Genomic DNA, 26093 nt, shown 5'->3' with positions numbered 1-26093 from the left:
ATTTGGAAATCATATAGTCCAGGGTTGTTTTGAATAACCACATGCTCTGTAGTAGATGAAGTCTTTCAATGTAACTGTAACAAATAAGCATCTACATCCTTAGCTATATTACCAGTATATCCTGCAACCAATGTAATATGGTTTTCTTGTTCCTATAATCGACTTAATTGTTGTTTTAAAATCTGAATATTTTCATCATTTTAATGTCTGTTTTGTATGATAGTTCTTACCACCACCTTTTTATGACTGCTTGAAGCCATTTTAAATCAACTATTATATATTCTTCAAATTTAATTTTAAGTAGTGGCTTAAACACTACACATTCACAAGAGGCAACAAGTCTACACAGCAGCGAATGAGATGTATTGTTTTTCTTCCTGTAAACTATTGTTAAGCACAGGAAGACAATCCACCACCATTCTGAGGTCTTCTATCTTCACCAAATAAATTACAAGTTCACTTATACTTCTCTTTTTCCAGAACGTTAAAGCTACATTCAATCTCAAATTCCTGATGAACAAAACTTGTGCCATTGTTTCATGATCCTGAGTAACCTCAGGAAAAAAAGCCCACTGTATTTTGATGGGGCACTTTTTATCTGTGAAGAACCAGAATCACTGGAGTTAAACAAATATGTTCGACTATTATGGTGTAATTTTTCAGGCAGGTGTCCTACACAAGTTCATTTTCTTTATTTGCCATATCACAGCTCCCACTTCTAGGGGACTATTTCTTTTTAAAAACAATAATTTGGAAAAGGATAATAAACTTTCTTTATGTGGTAGATCACCTTAGGTAGTTTATCTGGGCTTTTAACAGCCTGTCCAACTGTTCTAGTTATGTAAGTAGCCAACTGTTTTGGAGATTTCTTAACTTCCTTCATGTTCTTAATAGTGAAATTAGAGATCCTTTTTCCAGGAATGATCCTCAATCCTCCCTAATAAAAAAGTAATATGCAAATTAACCATCATTCCTCTCAAGCCATGCCCACAAACCCCGCCCACAAGCCAATCAAAGTGAGTATGCAAATTAACCCCAACCAAGATGGCTGCGGCCACAGAGAGCAGTTGAGAGGCTTGGGTTTCCCCAGCAATGGAAGCCAAGCTTTCTGCCTGCCCTAGCCAGCTTAGGCCTCCACTCAAGGATACAAAATTTCAATTATAGAAGGTAAATCCCAAGAAAAATGGCAGCAGCTATGGAGCTGGAAAGAGCAGGCTAGGGTTTCCCCTGGCAACAGAGGAAGCAAAGCTTTCCACCTGCCCTGGCTGGCTTAGACCTCCACTCAAGGCTACAAAGTTTTGATTATAGAAGGTAAACAAATCCAAACAGAAATGGCAGCAGCCAGAGTGAGCAGGCTGCTTGGCTCCACTCTAGGCTACAAAGTTTTAATTGTAGAAGGTAAATAAATTCCAGATACCAGGGCCTCTGCTTGGGTCGCCAGGGGGTGTGGCTGGCCTGCAAACCACCACAGGCCCCTCACCCAGGCCACCCTACGTGGGAAACCCCACCCTGATCCAGGACACCCTTCAGGGCAAACCAGCTGGTCCCCACCCATGCACCAGGCCTCTATCCTATCTAATAAAAGACTAATATGCAGATTGACCATCACTCCAACACACAAGTTCAAGATGGCTGCCCCCATGTCGTCAAAGATCCTGCCCCCATGTGGACACAAGATGGCTGTCACAAGATGGCCAGCAGGGGAGGGCAGTTGGGAGGGACCAGGCCTACAAGGGAGGAAAGTTGTAGGTGATAAACCCTATAGGGGAGGGCAGTTAGGGGTGACCAGGCTGGCAGAGGAGGGAAGTTGGAGGCAATCAACCCTGTAGGGAAGGGTGGCCAGGCCGGCGGAGGAGGGAAGTTGGGGGCAAATGAGCTGGCAGGGAAGCAATTAGACATCAATCAAGCTGGCATGGGAGTGGTTAGGGGGTGATCAGGCTGGCAGGCAGAAACGGTTTAGGGGCAATGAGGAAGGCAGGCAGGTGAGCAGTTGGGAGCCAGCAGTCCTGAATTGTGAGAGGGATGTCCAACTGTCCGTTTAGACCCAATATCAGTGGGGTGGGGTCTAAATGGGCAGTTTAACATCCCTCGAGGTGTCCCAGATTGGAGAGGGTGCAGGCTGGGCTGAGGGACAACCCCCCTCCCTGTGCACAAATTTTGTGCACCGGGCCTCTAGTATTATTATAAAGGTTCTGTCTTTTAACATTGTGGGTTTCAGATGCCATAATCTCTTAAATACCTAAAAAAAAAAAAAGGGTTATGAGCGTGTGTATTTATTTCAGTAACTCCACCATTCTTTTAGCTTTCCAGATTTAAAACCTTCAAGATACCACTGACTTTTTTCCTCATTTTTTCTATAGTTAATCAGTCATCACCTTCTAATATTTTTTACTTCAAAATGTCTCTGGCGCCTCATGATACCATGGCGCCTCAATCCAGCCCTGGCACTGACCAACTGCTGCACCCTGAAGCCCAGAGAGTCCCCGGGCTCTCGGCAGAGTCCCACTCAGGGTCATTCAAATGCGGCTGCACATTGGGCCCACTGGATATTTATTTTTATTTTCTATAAACCTTCACTTAGAATGTAAACTCAATGAAGGCAGGGATTTTTACTTGTCAAGTTCACTGTAATAATTGCTGAATCAATATTTGTTGAATTGTACCAAACTACATCAGTTTGTATTCAATTATATGAAACAGAAATACCCTCTTTTAAGCAAAAACAAAAACAAAACAAAACAAAACAAAAAAACTGTCTAATACAGGCAATCAGGTACTTAACAGAATACTTAGCTATTGAAGTGGGTTTTAGGTTAGGCTTCTAGGAAGAATTCCCCAATCAACACTCTCACTTACCCATTGGGATACTGCTAACTCTACTACATTCAGAAAGGTAAAGAGTGATCACAGTGAGGAATCCACAACTGGAACTTTGAGACCACATTGCCATATCTGCAATTCAACAATAAGGAATTTCTACAGCTATTCACAAATCTAGTGACTGGATTCTCGAGTGTTGCTTTGGCAAAACCCAAGGTTTCCAGATCTTGCTTTTGGTGATTAATAATGGCAAAAATGACAGGAGGAAGTCTACCTCACAAAAAATTTCCTAATTTTCATTCAGAATCCTGGAGTTTTTAGTCTTCTTGTATATATACTACCAGCAGGTGCACTAGAAGAAGGTGGAAATAGATGTTGTGTTCCAGTTAATCATATCTACTCCATCAATTATGCAAAGCAGGGTATATGTATATTGCCTCTAACCACCATCTAACATGCTCTTATTGAAATATCACTATTCTCTTGCTGAAACCGGTTTGGCTCAGCGGTGGAGAGTCGTTCTGCAGACTGAAAGGTCCCGGTTTCAATTCCAGTCAAGGGCATGTACTTTGGTTGCGGGCACATCCCCGGTAGGGGGTGTGCAAGAGGCAGCTGGTTGATGTTTCTCTCTCATCGACATTTCTAGCTCTCTATCTCTCTCCCTTTCTCTCTGTAAAAAATCAATCAAATATATATTTTTTTAAAAAAAGAAATATCACTATTCTCTTGAAAAACAGGGAGGGGCTTATCATGTAAATCTAGTAGTTAAAAGATGCTTTCTCTTCCTAAATTGCTTCAACAACTCTGGAAGATTCTGTATGTTCTTTCCATTGTGAAATTACAGTTGAAACCAACTGAGCAATTGCACTTCTCCAACCTGGTTATGAAAGTGATTATTTGTTAGCAGAGACATACTACAAGGAGAGGGTAATGGGAATGAAAGGCCTTGGGAGATTTTATCACTAATGTTTAGAAATAATGTACATGGTGATAATAAAAAGAAAACTGACTTTTAGTCAAGTTTTTATTGTTTTAAAATTCTCTATAGAAAATATACCTCCCTTTGTCTGCACCCAGGCAATTGACCTACTTCCCGATCCTTGCTACATCACTGTTTGTTAGTGTTATTAAGTTTATTATGTCCTAGAATAAGAGATTTTCTTCTTGCTCCCCATGTAACTATAGAAATCAGATTTCAAAATAAAATTGAGATGTAACATTAGAGGACTGATATTAAAAGCATAGATGTTGGACAGTGGTTCTCAAATATGTCTGCACATTACAAAAAGCTTGGGAGTTTTAAAAATGCTGACCCTTGGGTGCCACCACCATACATTCTCATTAAATTTGTCTGGGATGAACCTGAGTATTTCTTTTTTAAACTTCTCTGATAATTCTTTTTTTTTTTTTAAGCTTACCTAGTTATTCTAATGTGCAATTAATGTTAGGAGCTATTTCATCTAGTAAAGCACTTCTGAAGTGTATTTTAATCTCTAAATGTAGAGGGCCAACTGAGAAGGCACATAGACATCCTTTAAATTGTCAGCTGAGCAGAGTCTGTGTCCCCAAGAGGACAGGGGTATTATTCAGTTTCTGACTTACCTTTGTCCAGGTGTCAGCAGGGGCGGGTTTAGATATGTAAATGCAATAATGCTAAAGCCTAATTAAGAATGCAAATAAGCTAATTAAAATGCAAATAGGGGTGTCGAACTCAATCAGAGAAGGGGCCAAAATCTAAAATCCAGCCTAAATCGCGGGCCAAATGGTTTACTGAACAGTCATAAACTGACAATGTCATAAACTGACAGCGGAGTGCAGTGATGACAGCGCGGTGCGGGCCACATTGCAAGGCCTGGCGGGCTGGATTTGGCCCGCGGGCCTTGTGTTTGACACATGTGCTATAAATAAACCTGCTGAGTGCTTGGGGGGTTGCCTTGCTGCTTCTCCATCAGAGAGATGGCGCCCACCTAGCGCCCAGTTTGATGAACCCATTTCTGCCTCTGGTCCCTTTCTTTCTTAATCCCCAGCTCCTCCACTCAGGAACCTGTCGTTTTTTGTGATGGACCCAGAAAACAGAGAAACAGCCTCCCCGCATCTAAATATGGATGTTTGTGGATGGGCTTGGGGAGCATTCTGTGGCTGTGGACTAAGTGGCCAGAGCTTCCAAGAGGAAGCAGCCTTGATACACTATAAGGTAGAACAGCAGTAGAGATTGTTAACTTGGCAGCTCAGTTCAGGTTTGGAATTGAATGGCTTTAAGAAAACAGACTTCATTGGAAGGGAATAAACTAACTGGGAAAGGCAGGAGAGTAGCAATGTTGGAGCAATTTGGAAGTCCCTGATTTGTGACTACATTCTAAAGTTATGTATCACATGATTGAGACAAAGGAGTCAACTAACCCACTAGTATTCCCATCAGTGGAACCCATCTGGAGCTTTGTCTAAAGTTGAGAGGCAGGGTAGAATTTGTATCTAGGTGAGTGGTTATCAATTTTAGATATAGTTAAAGATTATCTAGGGAGCTATAAAAAAATAGAGATCCCTGACACTCAGAAATTCAAATTTATTCGATTTGGAATGGGGCCTAAGGAAATAATGTTGCCTCTTTTGCCTTTATTTTGTTTTGTTTTTAAAATCTCTCTAGTAGGTCCAGTGCACCGATAGAGTTGAGAACAACTGATCTAGATGGATCACAATGTCCTGCAAGGATGTCTTCCCCAAATAGGTTTTCTACATGATTTTTATAATGCTGTCTTCCTTTCCTGCAATGTTTGTTCTATGAGCATTCAGACTTCTCTGATAACCCTACCCAGCCCACAACAACTGTATCCCTTATGCTATTTTAGTATTTTTCAAAGCATTTACCACCATTTTACCATTTTATCATAATCAGTCTACTTCTCTCCATCTCTACTGCTACCACAGTAGTCTAAGCCAGTGGTTGGCAAACTCATTAGTCAACAGAACCAAATATAAACAATACAACTATTGAAATTTTTTGAGAGCCGAAATCTGACTTCTGAAAATGGGCAATGAAGTTTCAAAATTTTGTGGACGAGCCGCACTCAAGGGGCCAAAGAGCCTCATGTGGCTTGCGAGCCACGGTTTACCAACCACTGGTCTAAGTCACCATCATTGTTTTGTTTTTTTTGGTATTTCTACTTCTGTCCTTTCTCCCCTTGCAACACAACTGCTGATTGACTTATATGAAGCATACCAGAACATGTTTCTGCTAGGGTTGAAAACCCAATGGTGGTTTTAAATTAAGAGCCTAATTCCTTATTAATATTACTCAGAAGGTCCTACCGTGTTTCCCCGAAAATAAGACATCCTCTGAAAATAAGATCTACTTACAGGTTTCCGTCTGAGTGAAATATAAGGCATCCCCCTGAAAATGAGCCCCCCCCACCATGCTAAACATGAGAGATTTGGTCCACTAATTCTGAAAGAATGGAGTCACAAGAAATTCACCAGGAAATTCAGGAATTGGATTGTTATGATGATGTTCCAGAAGATGATGACATGATTGTCCTTGAATAAATGAGTAAATTCTTGATACTGTAGGATTCACAGTTTGTCTGGTTTGTGTTGTCAACTACCATACTACCGTACCGTATACAGGTAATAAATTTCCTTTGTTTTCATTTAACAATAAATGTGTACCATATTCTTCTTCATGGAAAAATAAGACATCCCCTGAAAATAAGACCTAGTGCATCTTTGGGAGCAAAAATTAATATAAGACACTGTCTTATTTTCAAGGAAACAGGGTACATAATTTAACTTAATCCCTTTCCTCTATATGAGGTTCTATTACTGTTCTCACTTTTAGCTACATTGGCTTTCTTTCTTTTCTTTTTTTTTTCTTCTTTCATTCTCACCTGAGGACATGCCTATTGGAGAGAGAGAAACATCAATGTGAGAGAGAAACATTGCTAGGTTCCCAACAGAGATAGAACCTGCAACCTGTGACTGGGTCAAGGGTGATTGATGTTTGTGGTGGGAAGACCCCAGAGGCCCCACTTCCTTGTGTCCTGCCTCATGTGAACGTTTCCCCTTGAGTGTGGGAGAGGCAGTGACTGCTCCTAATAGCCCAGTCAGGGAACTGGGATGTGGCTCCCACGGCTCCCTGGGGCCTGACCGGCTAGGTCGTGGCAGCCATTGTAGAAGGTCCCCTTGGCGACTGGAGAAGCCATGGCAAGGAGCTGGGGTCGCCTCTAGGACATCAGGAGGTCTCTGTTCACAGTCAGCACGCAGCTGGGCCTCTAGTCAAACAGTCCCCAGGATGGGTTCTGCCAGTGAACTGATGAGTGTGGGCCAGAAGGCTCTCCTCTCTCCGCAGCCTTGCACAACATGTGAGAGCTGGAACAGAGGTTCCACTTAGCTGCCCCACCCTGACCACAGGACCTGTGAGACTCAGGCCTGTTGTTGGCTGAGTGCATGGGAATTTTGTTGCCCCTCGCCACCACCTCCCCTCTCATGAAGCACTGCTGTCTGCCTGCCCAGCTCCCATGTTCCTGCACTGCTCAGTCCCTCCCCCCCTCTATGTATTCCTGAGTGCACCTTGCTTTCTGAAGCGCTGGCCTCCCCCTCTCCCCCACTTACTCTCAACTTGCTCACTCATTAGCCACAGAGTCTCTGACCCCATCCCCTGGGGGCCAGTTTCCATCCCCCTATAATGAAGGACCACACACATGGGCTGACAGCAGCGCATGCTGATGGACTTGCAGTTCTGTCCGTAGGAACACACCAGTATCATTGGGTGTGGCAGGAGCATCTCTGCCCAGGGGCTCAGTAGAACTACTGGCTCTGCATCCAGCCTCCTCCTTCAGCAATAACAAACAAGCCCCTCACACTTCCTCAGGTCCTCCTTCTGCCTCCCTCACCCTGTGTGAGGACTCCCACGATCACAATCACAGAGGCCCAGGGATTCAGGGCAATCTCCTGCCTCAGTCAGCTGAAGTGCCATCTCAATTTAACCCTTTTAGCTTTGCCTGTCACCCTGTAAAACCTGGGAACAGGATGCAAATTTCATGGCAGGTTTTCCTGCCTTCACACATTGTGAGAGCTGTATGTTCAAACAATGGTCTGAGGCCTCCCTGAAGCCTGGGTTCACCCTCCAGGGGACGTACACCCTCAGGAGACCCCAAAATGCACAGAATGCTTATATCTAAGGGCTCCGCTCCCTGTGAGCTCCCTAGCACTGGGCACACCCTGAACATATATTTTAAGGGGGGACATTTAATGGTTCACACACCACATCATAAAAATGACAGCTGGGTCCGTCTTCTTATAAAAACATCTCCCAGTTTGGCCTTCATGGTTAACACCCTCTTATTCTCCTCTCACAACCTGAAGGGTTAGAGGTGCAGCTGCAATGATGAGCTGAGCAGTGAGAGCGCTGGAGCTCCTCAGAGCCGGTGCCAGGCCTGCAGGGCAGCAGGGTAGGGGGGCAGCCACTGCGCCACAGGCCCCAGCAGCAGTCATTTCTCAGGCTTTATTGGGTGACTCCTTGGAGTGCATCAATGGTCTCAATGGGAGTCCCAAATTTCCCTATAAGTCTCCCAACAAAATTAATTTTAATGGTTTTAATTAGCCTTAATGGACTATTCCTATTAGTATCTGCTTCTTTTGTGAGGTTGTTGAGGAAATACTTAGAGAGGAACAAACCAACAGGCCAATGAGGAAAATGATTTGGTCCAAAACCTTTTGAAATTAATTGCCTATGTGCTATCTACTCCCATATCCTCCAGTGTGCAGTGCTCACACTTCATCTGGAGCGGAGCAGGCAGGGGCCTGGCTCTAGTGACCTGGAGGAAGCATGGGGAGAACAGTAACAGCTGGCTGGTTGCCCCTGGAGCTGCTGGTGGTATCCTTTCTTTCTTGTGGAGCTTCTAGGGAGGGGAAGCAGCTGCAGTGCCCAAGGCTGAGTTCCAGGAGGCAGGCAGTGCTGTCAGGATCATGCCACTGGTTTATTGGTGCCTGGCCAGTTCTCTGCAGATTGAACCTGCAAGACTACTAAGGGAGCCAGTCCCCACTTCCACCGCACATCCACCACCAATTGATTTGAGTCTGAGGACCAGGAGGAGGGACTAAGCCCACCTTCTGCCTGCCCTCTCACCAGTCGCTGCTGCCATGGATTAATCAGTGCCTGAAGGACTCTGTTTCGTTAGCCATCCCCTGATCAATGGAGCGTGCTGTTCAATCTCCATGAGGTCAGCAGTTCAGCCCGCTCACCTGCTGCACGTGCTACCCAGTGTTCAGCCGAGCCTTTGGTCATTTTGGATGTTACAACCCTAGCGTTCTCTCTCTCTCTCTCTCTCTCTCTCTCTCTCTCTCTCTCTCGAGAGAGAGAGAGAGAGAGAGAGAGAGAGAGAGAGAGAAATATAAATATATAAATATATATATATATATATCATTATCTTTCAGAATTTGTTCCTCTTGGTAAGGGAGTGAGTGGGAATAGCTTATTTGTTGGTGCCTTAAGTAGTGCTTTGTTGGTCTTTTGGTAATCCGACAATGTGGGGGATGAGATTGAAGGGATGTAACTCTCCACACATAAGGATTTCCCTTCTTGTTACATAGCTGGACATTTCTGGATTCTTCTTGAGGGTAAAAGAAGGACTTCTGTTAGTATTTAATACTGAGCATGTTATAACACTCATTACCACCTGAGCACATTCTTTTAGTTTGCAAATAAAGAGGAAAGATCTGAGGGGCTGGAAGGTCAAGTTTTAAGGATGAGAGGAGAAGGGGAAAAGTTTCAAGTGTGGGGTGCTGCTGGGAAAGAGAAGGCCCAAGTGATGTGACAAAATAGAAACCCTTAGGCAGCCAGAGAGGCAGCCTAGGTTCCTAGGGGCTAGGTATCAAAAGGAAGCAGGAACAGAATCACATTGTCCATTTTTGGTAAATATTATCCCATCTAGGTAGTGAAGCAAGTGGAGGAGTTTCTGTGGTGTGACAATAGGTACTATAGAGAGGGGGAAATAGTATCTTTGTCTCATCTTTGCATTTCTGTGTCAGTCTAGGAGAAGACCAGCAAGACATAACTGTGACATTTCTAAGGGGCAGGATCCATAGCGTCCATCACAACACTGATTCCTAGTTCTCACCCTTGCCTGTTCTTCACACCTACCTAGGCATAAAGTGAGAGTTGTGTGCTCACTGAGGCCCTTAGGGCAGTGATCGGCAAACCAGGGCTCGCAAGCTGCATGCGGCTCTTTGGTCTTTTGAGTGTGGCTCTTCCACAAAATACCACGTGGGGGGTGCACACGTACAATGCGATTGAAACTTCGTGGACCATGCGCAGAAGTCGGTTTTTGGCCTGGGAAAGTCTATTTGAAGAAGTGGCGTTAGAACACTCAAGGGGCCAAAGAGCCGCATGTGGCTCGTGAGCCTCAGTTTGCTGACCACTGCTTTAAGGGATAGGAACAAAGTGTAGAGGTGAATTGGACCAAACAGGGAGAGAGAGGCAGACCCATAGTGCAGTGTTATCAAATAAAGAGTTAAATAAGAAAACCCTACGAAATGAAAAACTTGAAAAACAAAATCTAAAATATTTAGGTACCAATTTTTTTAAAACCAATGGTCACATTGTTTGAGAATTCATTCCTTGTTCTGTCATTGCATAAATTCTCAATTTCCCTAGAAGTATGTTCTCATCTGATCTATATTCTATAGCATTGACATTTCTCTTTTCATTCAGTCTTAAGCTTATTCTGAGTAAAGACTGCCAACTGTGTCATATTAGCAGTGGCTATGAAATGGACTACTTTCCACTAGTGGCTAAGATGAGAGCAGAATATGGAAAATAAAATTAGTTTTTAAAAATTCAATTTGCAATAGATATGTATGAATAATTTATCCGTCCTTACTTTATTATGCAATAATTAAGGTGCCATTGATTTATTATAAAAAGTAAAGTATGTTTAATGATAGCACTTTGTGCATTTAAAATTAAAATATAAATCAAGGGTATTATAAAAAAAATAATTTCACCTTACTATATATTTCAAAGTCCATGGGTTATTTTATTTCTATGCTCCTAATCTCTTAATTAAGCTAAAAAAAAAAAGAGAGAGAGAGATGATTCTAAGAAGTGACATGATACATAATTTAAAACATAACACTTTTATGCTGTAATTCTGACAAGAGAAGTGTAAGACTAAAGTGCCAGAGGTTTTAAATTGCTGAAAAGGTATTAGCATTTTCTGTGAAGTTCTGGCATATGAAAAAGAATGCTCTGTTATTGACTCTTCCTAATTGAAAGATTTAGAAAATTCAAACTTGATAATGGTTCTGTTAATCTGGAGTGGATTCATAGGTTCAACTTGTTGTGTCTAGAGTTTGTGATCATTACAAGGGAAACAAATTTGAGTCCTGGTCATCACATAAAGAAATTGACTCAGAGAACTTGGGAATAGCTGACTATAATGATTCATAATGGAATGGCAATACTAGGCAGAAGAGGAAAAAAAATCAAGATCCAAATTAATTCTTCCTTCTATAAAAGAGTGTATTTTATGTTAGCCCAGCATTTTTACTAAAGGTATCCCATTATTATTTTTAGCTTATTAATGGTCCTATAATAGTAGCTAGTTGGTATTTATCTCCAAGGCATTCTAAATGCTTTGCAGGCAGTTTTTATTATTCTGTACCATATTCTTGTCAGGTGACAAAATTCACTACACTCCCCCAGGCAATTTAGAGAGAAAAACAGAGATATGAAATAAGGAACAGATGAACAGCAGAACCAAGATATTAAAAATACAATAATAACAACAACAGCAACAGAAAAATTTCTCAGGTTTTCTCATTTCTATCCTAGTATGTTTTGCACAGAGCTTTGTTCTTTTGCTTCAATTGGTATGATCTAAAATAACCAGCATACAGTGAAGTCCAACAAAATGAAATTTCAGTTTTTGTAAGTTAATTAGTGATGTTTTTGATAAGTGTGAGTTTTCTTTGGTAACTTCATGGGAAGTAAATAATACCTACCCAGATTCCTAAGATGATGTATATTCTAAGAATTGGAGATTCATATTGTGGAAGTAGGGTGCTGGGGGTTAGGGTCTGTTCTTATAATAAGGTTTTCAATAATGGAGGCTTTCAATGGATCATGACATTTTTAAGTTAAGCAGCTTTCTTGAAGTGAGCACTTTTAGAGAGAAGAGGTTTGCTATGGATTGAATCCTTGTGCTCGCCTCCCCAAACTCACATGTTGTAATCAGAACTTCAAATGTGATGGTATTTAGAGGTAGGGCCTTTAAGAGGTAATCTACACTACTAAAAGAGAAAAATGCTAATTGACCGTACCTCTGCTATGCCCACAACCAATCAGGAGTGATATGCAAATTGAGTCAACAAAGATGGATGGTAAATTTGCATATGCAGGAGGGGTGGGCTGTGCCAACACCGCTGCAGGGTTCAGTCCACCATGGGGGACCAGGCAGGCCAGGCAGGTAGTGCCTCATGCCACCTATGGGGTCCAGGCAGCCATTGGGTTGGGCAGGCATGGTTGGCAGCTCTTGTCACCACCTGCAGGGTCCACGCAGCCATTGGGGTTGGTCAGGCCTGGCGAGCTGCACCTGACACTGCCTATGGGGTCCAGGCCACCATTAGGGTCTGGTCAGGCTGGGGAGGGGGCAGCGCCAGACTCCACCCATAGGGTCCAGGCTACCATCAGAGACTGGCCAGGCTGTGTGGGAAGCACCTGATGCCGCCTCGGGGTCCAGGCCACCATCAGTAACCAGCTTGGCTGGCAGGCAGCGCCGGTCGCCTCCCGTGGGATCCAGGCCGCCATCGCGGACTGGGCAGTCCTGGTGGGCAGGGCCTCACGCTGCCTGCGGGGTCCAGCCTGCCATCAGTAACCAGGCAGGCCAGGCAGATATTGCCAGACGCTGCCCGTGGGGCCCAGGCAGCCATCGGGGACTGGGAAGGCCAGGTGGGCTGCGCCTGATGCTGCCCACTAGGTCGAGGCTGCCATCGGTAATTCTGCAGGCAGGGGTGGAGATGGTGGACAGTGCCTGACTCCGCCCTTTGGGTCAAGGCCTCCATCAATAACCGGGCAGGTGGGGTGGACAGTGCCGAATGCTGACTGTGGGGTCCAGGACATCATTGGTAATCAGGCAGGCCAGGCGGACAGCGCCTTATGCCACCTGTGGGGTCCAGACCACCATCGGGGACCTGGGTAGGCAGGGGTGGCCAGGGTCTCTGGAATCACTGTCTGCCTGCAGTCCGCCTGTGGACACAGGTGGAGCAAGCCGGGGTTGAACATTTTAGTGAAAATAGGATGCCTGTGCCCCAGTTCCTGGCGAGGAGAGGGCAGTGGGCCATTAGCAGGCACCAGGGCTTGGAAGGGACTGGGAGCAACCTACAGGCATTCTACCAGGAAGAGGTGCTGAACCATGATGACGCAGAGGGCTGGCTGATAGAGATGAAGAAGAGGTGATTCTCGCTGGCTCTGAGCTTGAAAAGTGCATAGACAGCCTGATGGACTAAATCCCCTTTCTGAAGAAGGTGCATGAAGAGAAGATTGCTGAGCTGCAGGTGCAGATCCAGTACACTCAGATGTCCGTGGAGATGGACATGTTCTCCAAGCCCGACCTCTCTGCCGCACTCAAGGACATTGGAGCCCAGTGGGAGAAGTTGGCTGCCAAGAACATGCAGAATGCAGAAGAATGTACAAGAGCTGCTCACCATGCTGACAAAGAGCACTGCCAAGAACACCTACGGGGTTCAAGCTTCCAAGGACAAGGTGTCTGAAAGCCGCCACCTGTTCAAGGCCAAGACCCTGGAGATCAAATCATGCTACAGCATGAACTGGGTTCTGGGAAAGCAGCTGCAAGAGCTGGAGGATAAGCAGAACTCTGATGTTAGTGCTATGCAGGACACAGTCAAGAAATTAGAAAATGAGTTGAGAACTACAGAGAGTGAAATGGCATGATATTTAAAAGAATATCAGGACCTCCTCATTGTGGCATTGGACATTGACATTGCAGCTTACAGGAAACTCTTGGAAGGTGAGGAGACCCAGCTCAGTTTCACCAGCGTAGGAAGCATAGCCAGTGGCTACTCCCAGAGTTCCCAGATCTTTCGTCGATCTGCCTAAGGTGGTTTACAGACTAGCTCCTACTTGATGTCCTCTGGCTCCTTCCCTTCTTAATACACCAGCAATGTCCAGGAGGAGCAGGTCTAGGTGAAGGAGACCATTAGGAAGCTAAGGATGAACCCCCCTCTGAAGGAGAAGCTGAAGAGGAGGAGAAGGAGAAGGAAGTGGCTGAAGAAGAGGAAGGAGAGGAAGAGGAAGAAGATGCCAAGGAAGAATGTGAGGACACAAAGGAGGAAGAAAAAGGAGAAGATGCCTGAGAAGCTGAGGATGAGAAGAAAGATGAAGGTACTGGGGAGGAGCAAGCAACCAAGAAAAAAATTGAGCCCCCTTTCCTTAATTATTTCAGAAATAATCCTCCTGAAACCAGGTCAACCCCTTCACTAAACAGTTGAGTACCCGGCACTATATGAATTAATAAGTCAATATATATAACATTCTAGGGTGACTTTGGTTGGACATTAAGTGTTGTGCTATGACTTTTCTTCGTATGCAAAGTATCTGCTTGCTTGCAGAGTTGCTTCCTGGTTTGTTGCCAGCCTGTGCATGGTACATGCTTATGAGTTCAGGATATATGACAATGTGAATAATTCAGATGTTTACAATAAAAACACATGAATACATGAATTCACTGATGTTAATGTTAAAATTCATGGAAAAAAATAGTCCTTTGAATCTTTTTGCTGGTTAGAAATTAAAGACTTCAAATCATGTGCAATAAACAGTAAATAAAGTTACACTGAATGACAAAAAAAATAAAAAATACATTAGGGGCCAGGAAACATTCAAAGAACTGGGGAACCATTCCCAAATCAGGAAGGGAAGTCACAGAGTGTATATTATTGCTATAAATAGAGTATTTTCTACTACTTACAGCATATACAATGTAGTGTATTAGATGCCTTCCTATCACATGATGTATTCTCATAAAGTAATGCTGGTACATATGTTATAGTTATGGCAGTATGTCATATCCTATCTATATTAGTAAAAGGGTAATATATATGCTAATTAGACCATGAGACCTTCCAGAAGTTCTTCCAACCAAAGCCATGGTGGCAGGGCTGAGGTAGATGTGGATAAGGGTGATCAGGCCAGGAGAGGAAGGTATTATAGTTGGGGGTGATCAGGCCAGGAGGGGAGGGCAGTTGGGGGTGATCAGGCTGGCAGGGGGGTGTAGTTGGGGGAAAATCAGGCCAGCTTGCAGAGTGGTTAGGGATGATCAAGGAGGCAGGCTGGTGAGCGGTTAGGAGCCAGCAGTCCTGGATTACAAGGGGGTTGTCCGACTGCCAGTTTAGGCCTGATCCCACAGGGGTCTCAGATTGGAGAGGATGTAGGCCGGACTGAGAGACACCCCCTACCCCCATGCACAAATTTCATGCACCAGGCAACTAGTGAAATCATAAGAGTGAATCCCTTATTAATAGATTAGTGCCTTTATAGGAAGAGACACCAGAGAGCTTGCTTTCTCTGTCTCTCTCTGCCATGTGAGGATACAAGGTGACCAGGAAAATGTCATCACTCAGAATCTGACAATATTGGCACCCTGATCTCAGATTTACAGCCTTCAGAATTGTGAGAGATGCATGCTTGTTGTCCAAACTACCTAATTGACTAAGACAGGTTTTGAAATTTTATTAAAAGGTATTTGTCTTTAAGTTTTGAGCAGATTACAAAGCCATCTGTCCACAACATGCAGTGATAAAGCTACTCCTTGTGTTTGTTCTTGCTCTGTAACAGTACTTTATAGTGTTAAAATATCAGCTCTGGTTATAGCAAAGTAAATTATCTCGTTAATTCAGCATCTTGATTAATAAAAAGTTATCATGCATATGCTAGTTTTCAAATACTGAGAGAGCAGTAGTATACATATGCTTGACAGTAGTTTGATGGTGAGGACACTTAAATTTTTCTTTGATGATCTAGAATACATGATGTTGTCATGATATATTAATAAAAAGAAGTTTTCCTTGTTCCACAAATAAGCTGAAGTGACAGCTGAGATATTCAATTGCTAGAACACAGTATAATGGTGTTTATCTAGAAACACACAGCGATAATTAATTGCCTTATGGAGCTCCCTTTTTTAATATTATCCCCATATTCTCAGAGATTTAAAAGTATTCTTGTCAAAACCAGAAACCTAATCCTATAACAAGTGCAATTTAATACGTCAGAGACAGCATTGGCTCCTGATGTAGAAAAACCATTTCCCTAAGTGTCACAGGAACTTCTTTAAGCTCTGTATTGCTGACTTTTTGTCCAATGATTGAGATATTTTTTGTTTTGTTATAACACAGAGGACATTTTTTTCCCCTTTAGTGATAAAAGTTGCCATTACAATCACTTGATTTGGAAGGCTATTTATAATTGACTTTTCCTTTCTGGCAAATGTGCTGATGTTTAGTGACTTTTCTTTGACAAGAGGTTTCTTGGTGATAATAAAAATAAATAAATATTGACTTCCTTTCTTTGTTGGTGACAGAGGTTTTGCAGTTGGAGGCTTATTTTATTTCTTGCTCTCTTCAGAAACCCAAGCTGATAGAAGAGTTACTTGCTTCTCTAAGGAATAAACCAAAGGTAAGGCGATTTTGGTGATATGTAAGGAGAAATTTCCTGACAATGTAGTAAAATATGGGAAATAGTTTTGTCAATGAAAGCTGTTGAGTATTAGATAGGAATCTCCTCCCACCAAGAAGTTACTCAATGCTTGCGGAGGGAGAGGTGTAAGCTAGTGCAATGGTTATCCTTGGCCTATACCCACCTTCTGATGCTTGACCTCCCTGCTTGCCCACATCAGGCCAGTAGGGAGATGGGGATAAAGCAAGGAGGAAGATGAAAGGAGAAGAAAAGGAGACATATACTATTTACTTATGACTGGGTTTTGAAGGCTATTACCCATGAAGCTTTGTCTTTCCCACTGAGTTAAATACAAACTCCTCAGCCTGACATATGAAGCCCTCTACAACTTTGCTCTAATCCATTGTTTCAGGTCCTTTCCAGGCACTCTGGGTCACTAACCATATTGGTTGGTCCCTTTTCTCATAAAATGTACCACAAAGTTTTCACAGACATATTTGCTCATGCTTGAATTATTTGGTCCTTCTGCAATTTCAGTGAACTTGAATCCTACTACTTTCTCCCTCTCTCATTTAGTGGTCTCTACTGTTCTTGATGGGTATGTTCTTGCTTCAGGACTTTTGAACTTCCTCTTCCTTTATCCTAGAACTAGAGGCCCGGTACACAAAATTCTTGCACTCAGAGGGAGGGAGGTATCCCTCAGCCCAGCCTGTGCCCTCTTGCAATCCAGGAGCTCTTGGGGGATTTCACTAGCTGCACTCATCAGTCCTGAGACTGGCTCAGAGCTTCTGGCTAAGAAGTGCTCCCCCTGTGGGAATGCACTAACCACCAGGGGGCAGCTCCTTCATTGAGTGTCTGCCCCCAGGTGGTCAGTGCATGTCATAGCGACCAGTGGTTCTGCCATTTGGTAAATTTGCATTAGTAACTTATAATAGGGTACTCTGCACAGATATATGGGGGCTTTCCCCCTTATCTCCTTGATTTCCTGTGAGGCCTTCCTTGATCACCTATTTCAAATAGCTGTCTTCCTGACACTCTCCACATCATCTCTCTTGCTTTACATTTTTATAGCACCATTCCCTGTTGTACTATACTTTATATATTATATATATTTTTTGTCTGTACCCACCCCATCATTCCCCACATCCTTAATACCAGAATTTAAATTTTATGCAGGCAGAGATTTATATCTGTGTTGTTCTCTGCTATATACCCAGCACCAAGAAACAGTGTCTGGCATATAGTGAGCTCTTAATAAATATTAAACTAAACAAATAAATTCATTGATGCTATGCTATCTGCCAGAAATTCCCCCTCTTTGCATATACCTATCTTTTAAACCACATTCAGATGTCACCTCTTTCATGAAGCCTTTCCTGATTTCCCCAATATTATTTTTCCCTCCTCTGACTCCTTACAATTTTTCCTGTTTGGCATGCACTCACTGTATTCTCACCTGTGCCATTGTGACCTGTGATTTTTCTTCTTCCTTCTGGTAAATATTTGCTTTCTGAGAGTAGAATTTATATTATTCATACCCCCTTCACTAAAGTATTAACTTTAAAAACTGATTTAAGAGTTCCACTTCTGGAATGGCAGCATGAGGAGCTCCAGAAATTTAGTTTCAAGTGAAATAAGCAAAACTGATAAAAGCTAAAAATAAATAAATAAATATGGATATTGCCATAAGGGCATACAAAAATAAATATTTATTCAATAAAATCTAGTAAAAACAGTTAGGGTTTGTGACACTTGATCTCTAACTGCTCATTCCCAACCCTAACCAAGCTCAAATTTCATTCCATGTGTGTAGGGCCCAGAAGATGGGGCTTCTTCTCTTCTCCACTTTCAATAAAGGTATATGGTATCTTATTGGAAAGGGCAGGTCACCAGCATTTCTTATCTGATCCAACTTGAATTTTAAAATGCTACATTTCTTGTGAGTGTGGCTGATAGATTGGGAGCTTTCTTTCTTCACTCATCCCCCATTCACAGAATGGAAGCTCTAGCCAATGCATAGCAGGATGAAAATACGGGGGCTGTGACCACACTCTCAGGAACTCACTTTCTGGGCAGAGGTTCATACCAGGAAAAACAAGACAAGAAGATGAGAGGCTATTGCCCTTTCCTAAAGTAGTGACTCAGAGATTTTGCCCAGGTGGAGAGACCATAAGAACATAAAGTTCTGAAGCTTTCCTGAAATGAACTGAATTATTTGAAACAGAATGAAAGGGAAGTTCAATCCTAAACACACTCTTGAAAACAATGGAGATATTGGTGATAACCAAATAAGAGGAGGCTAGTAGCTACTCTTAAGAAGAACAAGGTAAATTATAAGGTAGCTGGTTCACTAGAGACAAACAGGGAAGAGAGAGCTAAGATAAACCCTCCTGGTGTCAGAGAGAACCTCAAAGACTGGCCTCAAAAATCAGACTGTGGAGCAGTATTTCCAGGGCATTGTTGAAAACAAAAGAGAAACCAACCCAATTAGTGGAGAATAATATGGGTGTGATACCAAATAAGGCACACAGCCTAAGAGAGAGGTCAGGAAAAGAGATAGTTAAAGAGAGCCCTGCTAAACCACAGTCATCCAAAGATGACTGCATGCATGGTCAAGACTTTGTCCTATGAGAAATGACACCAAAGGCTTTACATGTGGAAAAAATAGATTTCCCTAATATAGCATAGCCAAATTAATAAACATACAAGCAAGAAAAACAAACAAAAAAAAACCTAAACAAGCCTAAAGAGTGAGAATCAGAGTCCAGAATTGCTACACTATATTACCTAAAATCTCCAGTTTTAACCCAAAATTATAAGATATGCAAAATAAGCAAACAAACAAAAACAAGAAAAGTATGACCCATATGCAGGAAAGAGGAAAAAGCAACTACCAGGAAACAGAAATGGCCTGTGAGAGGGCCAAGATATAAGATTTAACAGACAAGGCCTTTAAAGCAGTCATTATAAATATGTTCAAATAATTAAAGTAAATTATGCTTAAAGAAGTAAAACAAATTATGATGAAAATGTAATACAATAGATAATATCAACCAAGAAAATATTTTTTATTTTTATTATTTTTTGAGAATAATTTTTAAAAGAGCCAAATGTAATTATGAAGTTGAAAAGTAAAATAACCAAAATGAAAAAAAAAAATGTTAGAGGAGCCCAATAGTATATTTGAATTAGCCAAAGAAAGTCTTAATGAACTTGAAGATAGTTACATATTATGAAATCTGAAGAACAGAGAAAAAATAATTTTAAAAAATAGGGGCTTGGTGAAATTGGAATGCCATTAAAGCACAACAAATTATGCATATGGGAATACCTGAAGAAAAAAGAGAGAGAGAGAAAAGGGAATAGAAGAAAATGTAGAAGTAATGGCTAAAATCTACATATCTAAGAATTTCAATGAACTATTTAAAAATATAAACACCAAAAGATCCACATACAAACACATCATAGTAAAAATTCTGAATGACAAAGAAAAATAATAAAAGCAGTGAGAAAGAAATGACTCATCATAAAGAAAGGAAACCTAATAAGACAAACTAATAATTTCTCTCAGATACAATAGTGAGCAGTAGACAGTGGAATAATGAATCCAAAGTGCTGAAAGAAAAAAAATAAACTATCAATGAAGAATCCATATCTAGCAAGACTACCTTTCAAAAGTTAAAGCAAAATAAAAACTTTATCAGATTAACTAAAAAAATGAGAGAATTTGTTTCAAGAAGACCCATTTTATAAGAAATACTAATTGAGGTTCTTCAACATGAAAGCAAGTGACCCTATAAAATAATTTCAATCCACAAAACAAACAGCATCAGTAGATGTAATCCTATATAATAAAAGCCTAGGTGGCATCACACCCTCGCACGAGGCCCTAGCGAGATGCCCTCATGTGATGTTGTCACAAGATGGCTACCACAAGATGGCTTTCACAAGATGGCCATGTGCACAGCAGAGTCAGGGCTCGGTGGCCGTTCCACGCGGTGAGGCCTGGGGGTGCCACGGCTCTGTGCAGCATGGAGGAGGCTGGTCCTGGTGTCTCCAACCATCTCATGTGGAGGAGGTGGGTCCCAGCAGAAGAGGTGGGTTGTGGCAGGGGAAGGCAGTTGGGGATGATCAGGCTGGCAGGAGAGGGCAGTTGGGGGAGATCAGGCAGTCAGGCAAGCAAGCAGTTAGAAACCAGTGGTCATGGATTGTGAGAGGGATGTCCAGCTGCTGGTTTAGGCCCTATCCCTCAGGGATCTGGTCTAAACCAGCAGTCTGATATCTCCCAAGAGGTCCCATATTGGAGAGGGTGCAGGCTGGGTTGAGGGACACCATGCCCCTGTGCATTAATTTTGTGCACCGGGCCTCTAGTTATAATTATAAAAAAATGTAAATAAATATTTATTTTCCTTTTTTCTCTTCATTGATTTAAAAAGGAACTGTATAAAATGATTGTATTGCTGGACTTATAGAAATGTAATATATTTGACAATAATGGCACAAATGAGGTAGATGGGAGCAGTGTTATGTTAGAGTAAGGATATACATATATCACATCTTTAAAATACATAAAAGTATATAAAGTAATAATTATAATAATGTATTCTTGGGTTTATAATATATATAAATGTGTGATCGTATCTAATAAAGAGGGAATATGCTAATTGACCCTCATACCATTACAAATATGGCGGTGCCCACAGCCAATAAAGAGTGGATATGCTAATTGACTATCACACCCTCAAAGATGATGGCACCCAGGGCCAGCCCAAGGTGCAGGGAAGGCTGATGACAGCTGCCCAGCTGATGCGTGAGGCACAGGCAAGCCTTAGATGTCAGCTGTCCAGCTGCCCAGGGCTGGCCCAAGGCACAGGCAAGACTTAGAGGGTGGCTGCCCACCTGCCCAGAGCTGCCTGTGGCTCAGGTAACCAGGGCCAGTCAAGACTTGCACTGCTGGCAGTGGCAGCAGCAGAGGTGTGATAGGGGCATCATCGCCTTCCCCCAATTGCTGGGTCACCTCCTGCCCCTGAGCGCTCCCAGACTGTGAGAGGGGGCAGGCTGCACTCAGAAAAGCCCCTCCAGTGCATGAATTTTCATGCAATGGGCCTCTAGTGTATATAATAATGGTATAAAATGGAAGAGAGAACACAGATTTATGAGAGAAACATTTCCATTTCTTACTGGAATTAAGTTAATATAAATCTAAAGTAGAAAGTATGTATAGATGTTCTATAGTTCATTCAATCCATATCCTAGTGATGTATAATTGTGTTTTTTATGATTAAATACTTGTTAGGTAGAAAATAGATGCACAGTGAATATTTATACATATAAACAATGCATTTTGTCAAAAATCCCAACAAGGTATCATTGTCATACAACTATAAACATTTATGTTTCTTATTCACAAGTTTATAAGTCCAATTGGGTTTAACTAATCTCATTTCATTTGGGTTTGGCCATGCTGTGTGCTGGTTTGAGATTTGCTCCATGTATCGCACCATTCTCCTTAGACCAGGCCTACCCAGGACTTTTAGCTTCACTAAATGATTATCAGCTCTTCTCACCATTAAACAATGAGTATAAGTTGAGTGCCTATACATTTCTGAAATTTGTAAAGTTCAGATATTAGTGTTATTAGGATGGTGATGATACTGACTCTACCTTATTGGAACATTGAAATTTATTTGTTTCTTTCTCAATAGTGATTGAACTGTGTTAAACTATATAGCCACACTCTCACCTATCTCTTCATATAACAAAGGGCATTTGAAAAAAAGGAAATGGTTAGCAATACTAACCATTATTTGATGTATAGTCCATAGTTATGAAATAGATTGGGATGGATTGACCTAAATAGATATGACTCTGGCCTTGTTTTTTGATGTTCATCACATGATAATGGTGATGCCAGGTCATCATTATTAGCTTTGGGTAATTACAGTCACTGCTCTTTTTTCCTTTCTTGGGTTATGCAGCATTGAAAGATTTTCTTGAAGATGCTTTCCAATTATTCTGGGAGTGGGGCCAAAGATTCTGTTATTTTCCAACAAGCACCCAGGTGATGCCCCAATAATGCTTGTCTATGGATAACACTGTGAGGAGCAAGTCCTTAGACCATAAAGTCTCACTAAACCATTGCAGAGAGGTCACTGGATCCTTCCTCATTTTCTTAGCATCTTGTTTATTTCTGGACTGTTTATTCCTCCACCTCTCGACTCCTTTGTGATTGTTTTATTTAACTATAAGCCAGAGCATTAGGATTGGCCAAACAAGCAGCCCTATTTGATGGGTACCAAAAGACCTTTTTCCATCCAAAGAAGATGCAATAATCTGCATGGCACCTTAAATTTCCAATTCTGGAAAGTGTTCTTAAAGTCTCTGGTGAAGAGTGATGTTATCCAGGAGAGTGAGGTTAGCCAGACTTGATTAATATCAGCCTGAAATACCAACCACTGTCATCATCAGATAAAATACTGAAAGAATGGTACTGTATTTTCCGGCGTATAAGACAACCCCCTAATTTTACAGTTAAAACATAGGTTTAGGCCTATATTCGCTGTATAAGGCTACCCCCCACTTCCGAGGCAACACCAGTTCTTTTTTAAATTAAATTTTTAATGAATGACCTCCGATTTTCGGTTGACTTTTTTTTTGTTTCAAAAGTCGTCTTATATGCCAGAAAATACCGTAGGTACACAGAGAGTAAGTTTTAGTGGAGTGAGGTACAAAACTTAGATTCATAGAGACCCTATGTGTTAGAGTGAAGTTGGGTCAAATTAGATATCCAGAATGGATGAAAGTAGAAATCAACAGGGCAGGAAATGGTACTTTTTTGTTATATTTTGTTTTTAATGTGTTTACTTGATGATTTGCCTAGGGATATTATTGGCTGCTATTTTCACTCTGATTGCTGGCTTCTTAATACCATAATGAAAGTGAGGGGCCTCCTGGTTTGACCAAATGGCCTCACCAATGACAACCTGTGCTGTTCAGCTCTGGCCCAGGGCCCTGGGATTTGGCATTATACTAAATGTTTAGACTGAAGGTGCCAGGCACCCAAATTGGAAGATGAGACATGAGGAAGTGTTGTTCTTTCACTCATGTTGCTGCAATGGAAGCACATGACATCTAAGGCCAGTAACTTAATATATGTGGGACTGCTCAGCTGGAAGTGATGAGGACTGCACAGGCAAGCTCACAGGCTGAGGGAAGTGTACATGAACTCTATTGCAAAGATTAAGGAAGAATTGACTGTCTAGTTTGCATCAGAAGAATGGGCTTTTATTTGAAAAAAGAGCTGTTACAAACTAGGCAGAAACTGCAGGGTATATTCTGTGTTTCAAAAACAGCCTATTCTTCTCCCTCTTCCTCCTGCATATAAACACCTGGGAGGAGAGTTTAATATTGGTTCCTGCCTAAATGACCATTTCTTTCACACCTCACCTCTCAATTCCTTGACTTACCTTCAATTGCAGAAGGATATGGGATTTGATGGGTGAGATGGTCCATAGGAGGGGAAATGTATAAACTTGGCATGAGAGGTCAGTGAGAAATAATGATTTTAACTGTGCACAAGTTCAGGCCTTAAACGTCCAGTAGATGGTGAAACGAGGTTAAGTGGCCAAGGAAATGGATGGGAAGTATATTTTGTTTTTAGTTTAACTATAAGTTGTGCAGTGGGTCTGTGCTGCACAACATGCACTGAGTGCTTAGTTGCTCCTTCTTTGTCTCTGTCTCCTTTTCTGGCTTGCTTGCTGGTTTTTGGTAGTTAATGTAGAGTGATTGGAGCAGCCTCCGGAGAACAGGCTGTCATCATACTAACTTCATTTTGACATTCAGAGAAAGACAAATTAATCTGGAGCCCAATGCGGTAGCAAATGATGACCTATTAAAAGGGCAATTCTGTTAAATTTGTTAATCAGCAAGGCGCCTGTGAGTGGAATGGAACAGTCTGGGTCCCAGAGTCTGGAAGATACTTGGCATGGAAACTGGACTCCTCATTTTCCATACTCTACCAGTTACTAAGTAGTAGTCCCTCTCCCCTACACTCTTAAAAAGAGGATCTCCCTGGCGTGACCTTGAGGAGAATCTCTGGCGAACTTAAGGCACTAGGCATGAACAATCATGGCCCGGGTTCAATCTCTGAGCTCATACTGTGGTCTCAGGACCCTTCCTGCCCACCAAATGATATGCGGAGCTGGAGAAGTGAGACTTAAGGATCTCTAACTTGGGAAGGGTGAAAGAAAGGAGTTTTCCGGTACTGATATTAATACAATTAGGGGGTCTTCCTTTAAGTTCTGGCCTTGGGGGAACCAAGCAGGTGAACTCTTGGCTGAACTAGAGACCTACTCAGAAGGTGGAATGGGGGACCAGGTTAGCTGAAAAATTTTGCTTAGTGGCTTTTCATTTTTCCACCTGTGCATTGAATTCAGCGCTCACTACAAACCTGTAGGCGGCCTACTCTGTATGGACGCTAGACGGCGCTGCGTGGACGCACTTTCCTTCTCTCTGGAAGTTAAAGAGAGAAGCGCCTTTTTTTTTTTTTTTTTTTTTTTTTTTTTTTTTTTTTTTTTTTTTTTTTTTTTTGCCAGGAGATGGGGAACTCAGGGTTGGCAGCCTTTCTCACTCTCCCTCCCCTCCCCGCACTCCTAAACCCAAGGGGTGTGGAGAAGAGGAGGAGCAGCAACCCTTTTCCGTGACGCGCCAGGGCAGTTCTCTCTGATCCCCATATCCTCCTGGGTTCAATCATTCAGCCCCAAGGCACCGAACTGTTGGCAACGGAAACGCAGCTGGAGGTGATTTCCACCAGCCTCCAACCCTCACTCTAGGCAAAATTTTAAGGCGATAGCAGTGGTGGCTGGGTGTGAGGTTTGCCTGGAGTGCACCTCCCGGGCGCCGCTCCCTTTTCGGAGACACGGAGACCTTTGCGCACTGGCTGGAGAGGGTTCCCGGGAAAGGTTGGAGCAGCGGATTGGTAGAGTTCGACTATTGTCCTCTTGGGCGTGCGTGCCTCGAGAGGGGCGCGAGGGCCACAGGCTGAATTGCTTGCGTCCCGCGGGGAACAATTTGTTCAAGGCAAGGTGCGGCTGGAGTGAAACTGCTCTTAAGTAAAGTCGATTAGAAGGAAGAGGTTAGAAGGCAGGCGAGTTAGGAGAGTCTGGTCGCCAAGCCAAGAGGCGGCACTTGCCATTCTAGCGAAGGGTCCAAGTTATTTGGGAACCTTCTTAAAGCTCTTCCTGTCCAGCTCCCTGTGAAGTCCACAGTAGCTCTGCTCAACTCTAGAAATCTTCCCTGGGCGGGGAGAAGTTTTCTAGCATCCTCTTTGGCTAGGACAAGGAGTGGAGAAAACGGGCGGGGCTGCTCTGGTCTCTGCTGTGGAAGACTCTGTCTTCCCTCCTCCTCCTCTTCCAGCCGCGCTTGTCTTTGGGCAGCCTCTATTGCCACCTGGAAAGCTTGAGCCTATGCCTTCTGGAACCCGGCTCGCCATTTCACCCTGGAACGCGAGGCCCAGCGCCCCAGACTTGGAACTGCACGCGTGAGTCCTGCTGGACATCGCCAGCTGTTTTGCAAGATTCAGACAGGT

The 26093-nt window shown here is 42.7% G+C and overlaps 1 protein-coding gene, 1 long non-coding RNA gene and 2 pseudogenes across 4 annotated transcripts in view; 3 read left to right on the top strand and 1 right to left on the bottom strand.

The window, feature by feature from the left end:
• The window catches only part of LOC311615239, a 315852-nt gene extending 290754 nt beyond the window's left edge, over positions 1–25098 (top strand). Inside the window, exon 3 of the long non-coding RNA XR_014793750.1 lies at positions 25039–25098. This is a non-coding gene — a long non-coding RNA (uncharacterized lncRNA). The remainder of the gene's footprint in view (positions 1–25038) is intronic.
• LOC311615435 (KATNB1-like protein 1) lies at positions 66–12622 on the bottom strand (annotated as a pseudogene). Its single transcript has 2 exons — positions 12533–12622; positions 66–937 (listed from the first exon to the last, which is right to left on the bottom strand). The product of its transcript is annotated as a KATNB1-like protein 1 (transcript).
• LOC311615434 (neurofilament light polypeptide-like) lies at positions 12910–14322 on the top strand (annotated as a pseudogene). The gene is made up of 2 exons: positions 12910–13009; positions 13241–14322. The product of its transcript is annotated as a neurofilament light polypeptide-like (transcript).
• A 140-nt stretch (positions 25099–25238) lies between the features above and the next one.
• IL1RAPL2 (interleukin 1 receptor accessory protein like 2) overlaps positions 25239–26093 on the top strand; it is a gene marked incomplete at its 3' end in the record, with an annotated part of 1526880 nt that continues 1526025 nt past the window's right edge. Inside the window, exons 1-2 of the mRNA XM_084870467.1 lie at positions 25239–25305; positions 25922–26091. The remainder of the gene's footprint in view (positions 25306–25921; positions 26092–26093) is intronic.

This window comes from Pipistrellus hanaki (assembly GCF_964339955.1).
Source record: "Pipistrellus hanaki genome assembly, chromosome: X".
Taxonomy (NCBI): Eukaryota; Metazoa; Chordata; class Mammalia; order Chiroptera; family Vespertilionidae; genus Pipistrellus; species Pipistrellus hanaki.
Note: the sequence above shows the minus strand (reverse complement) of the source record. Positions and strands in the feature narration are given on the sequence as shown.